Source organism: Orcinus orca, chromosome 6 (assembly GCF_937001465.1).
Source record: "Orcinus orca chromosome 6, mOrcOrc1.1, whole genome shotgun sequence".
NCBI classification, from domain to species: Eukaryota; Metazoa; Chordata; class Mammalia; order Artiodactyla; family Delphinidae; genus Orcinus; species Orcinus orca.
In genome coordinates, this window is record NC_064564.1 from 12,224,087 (window position 1) to 12,230,646 (window position 6,560).

Below are 6,560 nucleotides of genomic sequence, written 5' to 3' on the forward strand. Positions count from 1 at the left end.
GCCCTGAAACCCAGCCTCAGGGATTGAACTCTCCCATCCTAAGGCAACCTACCATACTTGACAATATATGTGTATGCAACTTGATTTTTGAATAGGGTTTGATATTTTAATTTCCAGGTTGCCTTTGTCTGCTCAGGCTGTCATAACAAAATACCATAGACTGGGTAGCTTAAACAACAGACATTTATTTTCTTGAAGTTCTGGAAGCTGGTAGGTTCAAGATCAAGATGTTGACCAATGCAGTTCCTGGTGAGAGCTCCTTTGCTACCTTGAGGACAGCCATCTATCTCCCTAGTGTGCCCTCATATGGCAGTGGATTAGAGCACACCCTATGACCTCATTTAAATTTATCACCTCCTCACAAGCCCTATCTCCAAACACAGTCACATTGGGCTTTACAGCTTCAACATACGAATTTGGGGGGAACACATTCTGTCTATAACACAGACCCTATACAAATTAGAACAGGCGAACAGAAATTCTCAAGAATAGCTATTAGCGTCAGCTCTAGCCTTGTTGACACTCCTGACTTTGGAGAAACACACCCGTAGGTTCAGTATCATGGCCATGACTGTGCTGCAGATTTGACTCTGCTTCCCTGTCTCCCAATTCAAAATGGGAGGAAAGATCAAAAATATTTCAAGATAGAGTATACTCAAAATGTTCTTTTTTTTGAGATTCAGTGGAGTTCCTTTTCTTTTTTTTACTTTCCCAAATAAACATAAATCCTTGGATCACAGGAAGTCATTGTTTTTAGATATTTCTTAGAACTTTTTGACATTTTTCTTGCTCAATTAGTGATCCAATATGCATAATTATTTTTATACAAAAATGACTAAAACTTGCCCAAAAGTTTGAATTTAAGCAGTCAATACATAATTTTTTATCCATTTGTTAACTTGTTTACAAAATAATCTGCTGTTTTACTAAATTCAACTAGTTCTGTTTTCTTTGTTTTATTTTTTAATTTGCCTGCCTGTTTAACCACTGTGTGTGTGCACATATAAAGACAGAAAAATCAAAAAGGGTAGAATAAAATCCATTTTAAATGCCCTAGAATTTTTCCAGAGCCTCTAAAGGATTTGAGTATAAGAGAGAAAAATTGTATTTGTATTGCTTGGAAGTAGCTGCAATGGCAAATTTAAACAAAATAAGCCATTCTCTGTCTCTTCTCATTATGTGAAAGCAAAAGGAGTTGGGGGAAAAAAAAGATGTATCTCATGGAGAAGAGTCTTCTCTTTTCTCCTCATTATTTTAACAAGAATATCATTTTCTCATGGTGACTGTGAGAGCATGACAATGTGTTACCTACCACTTCTCATTATATATATATATATATATTTTTTTAATTTATTTCTGGCCACGTTGGGTCTTCGTTGCTGCGTGTGGGCTTTCTCTAGTTGCGGCGAGAGGGGGCTTAGTTGCTCTGCAGCATGTGGGATTTTCCTGGACCAGGGCTTGAACCCATGGTTCAAAAAAAAACTATACAATGAAGCAGTATTTTATTTTTACATAAAGCATTTTTTCTTGCTCTCTACCTGCTCTTTTGCCAAAAAAACATTTTCCCTCACTGAACACTCACTTACAGTATAGTGTTCATCCAGGAAAACAGCCTCAGCTACTCTTATACTTTATGACTGTGAATTCTATTTCACGAGGTTTGTTTGTTTTTCGTTTTTTTTTTTTTTTTTTGGCTGGGTTGTGTCTTCATTGCTACGCACGGGTTTTGCTCTAGTTGCAGCGAGCGGGGGCTACTCTTTGCTGCAGTGCTCGGGCTTCTCATTGTGGTGGCTTCTCTTGTTGTGGAGCACGGGCTCTAGGCACGTGGGCTTCAGTAGTTGTGGCTCGCGGGCTCTAGAGCACAGGCTCAGTAGTTGTGGCACCCGGGCTTAGTTGCTTCGCGGCATGTGGGATCTTCCCGGACCAGGGCTCGAACCCGTGTCCCCTGCATTGGCAGGCGGATTCCTAACCACTGCGTCACCAGGGAAGCCCTCACCAGGTTTGTTTTAATCTATTCAGACAATATACATATTATTGTATAGGAATGACAGGGAGGCCACCCAGAATAAAAACCATGTCACGTGGAAGCTTCAGCTTTGTCTTTAAACAACAAGCCATTTCACTGCCTTGGCTCTGAACTCATTGGTTTGTGGTCTGTATTCATGTTTGGTTTACTGCTTTGTTTCCCACTTCATTCACTGCCCAGTCACTTGTTCTATGCCTCAAAGTCTCAGTCCATTTATATGAGTGAATTGAAGGCCCACAAATCTACTGTCGATTCCTTCTTGTGTATTTTCCATTTCAGTTATTGCATGTGTCAGCTCTGATTGGTTCTTTTGTGTGTGTGTGTGTGTGCGGTATGCGGACCTCTCACTGCTGTGGCCTCTTCCGTTGTGGAGCACAGGCTCCGGACGCGCAGGCTCAGCGGCCATGGCTCACGGGCCCAGCCGCTCCGCCGCATGTGGGATCTTCCCGGACCGGGGCACGAACCCGTGCCCCCTGCATCGGCAGGCAGACTCTCAACCACTGCGCCACCAAGGAAGCCCTTGGTTCTTTTTAATAGTTACTCTTTGTTGATGTTCTCACGGTGTTCCTCCATTGTTCTCCCAAGTTCAGTGAGCATCTTCATGACCATTGCTTTTAACTCTTTATCAGATAATTACTTATCTCCATTTTCTTAAGGTTTTTCCCTGGGGTTTTATTGTTCTTTCTTTGGCACAGATTCCTTTGTCTTCTCATTTTGTTTGACTTTCTGTGTCTGCTTCTATGAATTAGGCAATACAGTTGCCTCTGCCAGTCTTGAAGTTATGGCCTTGTGCAGGTGCACCCGTATGTAGACTGCATATGCCCAGTGGTTTGGGCAACAGGGCTGGAGCTGGATCCTGACATGGGCCAAGGCTTTTCCTGGGGCCCGCCAGGGGCCGCCACCTTGGCAGAAGGGCTGGAGCTAGAGCCAGCTGTGGGCCTGGGGGCATGCTAGGATAGTCCTGGCAGGCTGGCTAGAATGCCAGGTTCTTTTCCATCTTCTGCCTCTGAGCTGGGACTCAGAGCAAGTGAGTTTGTGCATGAGCCCATACACGTAAAGTCTCAATTTCCTATAGCTCTCTGGCTCTCTCCCTAAGCCCCACTTGTTTTCAAGGCTCATAATCCGCTGCTCCTGAAGCTGCTGGGAGAGATTTCCCTTTCTCTTCTTTGTTTGCACAGCTCCTGGGGTTTAGCTTTGGATTTGGCCCCGCCTCTGCTTGTAGGTCACCTGCGGGCATCTGTTCCCCGCCCAGACAGGACATGGTTAAAGTAGCAGCTGATTCGGGGGCTCTGGCTCACTCAGGCCAGGGGGAGGGAGGGGTATGGTAGTTATAATTGAAATGTGGGGAGAGCCTGCGGTGGCAGAGGCTGGCATGAAGTTGCACCAGCCTGAGGCGCGCCGTGCGTTCTCCCGGGGAAGTTGTCCCTGGATCCCGGACCCTGGCAGTGGCGGGCTGCACAGGCTCCCGGGAGCGGAGGCGTGGATAGCGACCTGTGCTCGCACACAGGCTTCTTGGTGGCTGCAGTAGCAGCCTTAGCGTCTCACGCCCGTCTCTGGGGTCCGCGCTGATAGCCGCGGCTCACGCCCGTCTCTACAGCTCATTTGGGCGGTGCTCTGAATCCCCTCTCCTCGCACACCCCGAAATAATGGTCTCTTGCCTCTTCGGCTGGTCCAGACTTTTCCCCGGACTCCCTCCCGGCCAGCCGTGGCGCACTAACCCCCTTCAGGCTGTGTTCACGCCACCAACCCCAGTCCTCTCCCAGCGCTCCGACCGAAGCCCGAGCCACAGCTCCCAGCCCCGCCCACCCCGGCGGGTGAGCAGACAAGCCTCTCGGGCTGGTGAGTGCCGGTCGGCACCCATCCTCTGTGCAGGAATCTCTCCGCTTTGCCCTCCGCACCCCTGTTGCTGTGCTCTCCTCCGTGGCTCTGAAGCTTCCCCCGCTGCCCCCCCCCGCCCCCGTCCCCGTCCCCGCCAGTGAAGGGGCTTCCTAGTGTGTGGAAACATTTCCTCCTTCAGAGCTCCCTCCCACTCGTGCAGGTACCGTCCCTATTCTTTTGTCTCTGTTTATTCTTGTTTCTTTTGCCCTACCCAGGTACGTGGGGAGTTTCTTGCCTTTTGGGAGGTCTGAGGTCTTCTGCCAGCGCTCAGTAGGTGTTCTGTAGGAGTTGTTCCACATGTAGCTGTATTTCTGATGTATTTGTGGGGAGGAAGGTGTTCTCCACGTCTTACTCTTCCGCCATCTTGAAGGTCTCCCTTCTGGGAATATTCTTTTTTTTGTTGCTTTTTTTTTGTTTGTTTATTTTTGCGGTACTCGGGCCTCTCACTGTTGTGGCCTCTCCCGTTGCGGAGCACAGACTCCGGAAGCGCAGGCTCAGCGGCCATGGTTCACGGGCCCAGCCGCTCCGCGGCATGTGGGATCTTCCCGGACCGGGGCACGAACCCGTATCCCCTGCATCGGCAGGCGGATTCTCAACCACTGCGCCACCAGGGAAGCCCTGGGAATATTCTTAATTTATTATTCTTACATCTTCTTTTACTCCTAGAGATACAAGTATCATAGTGAAATTTTTTGCTGACAGCTAAAATTCTTGCTTAGTATTCTATTTCCTGTAAAAAGGGATTAGATTATATAAATGTGACGTGTCAAAAGGTAATTTCAAACATTAAAAGTATCATCTTAACTGGAGGCTACCACCTACCTGAGTTTAAAGAATAAAGTTTTTAATCATTTAATAATATTAAACATATTTTCAATTTCAATCACTTTAAATTTTATATCAAAAGCCATCTTTTCAATGTTTGATATAAGATACAGTTGTGTGAATGCTGTTTTTCAGCATGTTACCAGACGCCAAATCACATTTTGTCCTTTCTGGGTTTGGATGTTCATGGCACATAGTTTTTATCAGAATTAGAACTCCAAGTCTGTGTTGCACATAGTACCAAATCTGCAGAACAAACCATTCCAACACATAAAATGCACTGATGACCTGTCTATCCCTGACAGCGATGATTTTGACAGAGCAGAAATGAAGACAGCTAGGGCTGTATGCCCTTTAAAAGCAGTCAAAATTGTTCAACATCAAGAGAAAAAAAAAACAGAAACTGTCACAATGCAAATGTTTATTTCAACTTAAACAGTCTACTGTAACCAAATACACAAATAACTGACTTCGTTTTGTGTATATAGAAAGGTAGGCAGTCTTTAGAAAACACAAAGAATTGATAGTGTTAACTTACTGTAGAAAATCAGAATTGATGAGATAAAGGAAAATAAATAAATAATGTTAAACCAGTTTCCTTACCAACTAGCCAACTGACATTAAAAAGAAAAGGATTTTTTTTTGGTCTGCTCTGAACTATATGCTGCTCCATAAGTTACTTTTATAGACTCCATACAGAGTAGTATCTGATTTAGGATTTTTTCATTACCTCAATGACCAAAAGTCATGGGATTTTATCAGCATGTAAAAATCATTTAAATACAAATGTCTCTGCATCCATTATTTAGAGTAAGTCTATAAGAAACATAAACAAAACCAGAGAATTTCACTGGATGTTCAACATTATACTGAAATACATGATTTATTTTTGTATTCTTTATTGTGTGGAATTGCATTAATATAAGAAAAGTCATGCTTGAGGATATGGGGAGGGGAAAGGGTAAGCTGTGACAAAGTGAGAGAGTGGCATGGACATATATACACTACCAAACGTAAAATAGATAGCTAGTGGGAAGCAGCCGCATAGCACAGGGAGATCAGCTCAGTGCTTTGTGACCACCTAGAGGGGTGGGATAGGGAGGGTGGGAGAGAGGGAGACGCAAGAAGGAAGAGATATGGGAACATATGTATATGTATAGCTGATTCACTTTGTTATAAAGCAGAAACTAGCACACCAATGTAAAGCAATTATACTCCAATAAAGATGTAAAAAAAAAAAAAGACAAGAAAAGTCATGGAGAGAATGTCTGGAATTGTATTTGTATGAGAAAGGCGGTGGGCAGATGATTCTGCAAATTGATAAAAATAAAATATCTTAGCGACAAAGCAGCGAGCCAGAATCTGTTTGGAAGTGCAGAGTGAGAAGTTTCTCCATGCTACATGGAGACTAACAGTGGACATCCAGAAGGACATTCAACCCCCAAAGCAACAGACAATGATATACATCTGTAGAAAATATGTCACAGAAAATAAAATCCAGGGATGCAATCAGATGCAGAGCATGTAGATACAGAATAATGTAAAGAGAAGGACTAAAAGATTGGTGGTTTTTGATGCTGGATGAAACATGGAATTCAGAGGAACATCATTGGTATTTTGATTTGCTGTCAATGTTTTTTTGCTGTATGGCTTTTTTATTAGCATCCTTAAGAATACAACTACCAACATGATTTCATTTTAAGAGCCATATTATATTTAAGTATCAATTAATAGCTTATATAAGAAAATTACTTTTTGTTCAACTACATGATTTGTAATTTAATTTTATTATATATGTAATCTAACACACAATGAAGGTTAAAAGTGAATT

The 6,560-nt window shown here is 43.7% G+C and overlaps 1 pseudogene; it reads left to right on the forward strand.

The window, feature by feature from the left end:
- Positions 1 to 3,004: 3,004 nt before the first annotated feature.
- LOC125964760 (DNA-directed RNA polymerases I, II, and III subunit RPABC4-like) lies at positions 3,005 to 6,314 on the forward strand (annotated as a pseudogene).
- Positions 6,315 to 6,560: the final 246 nt, after the last annotated feature.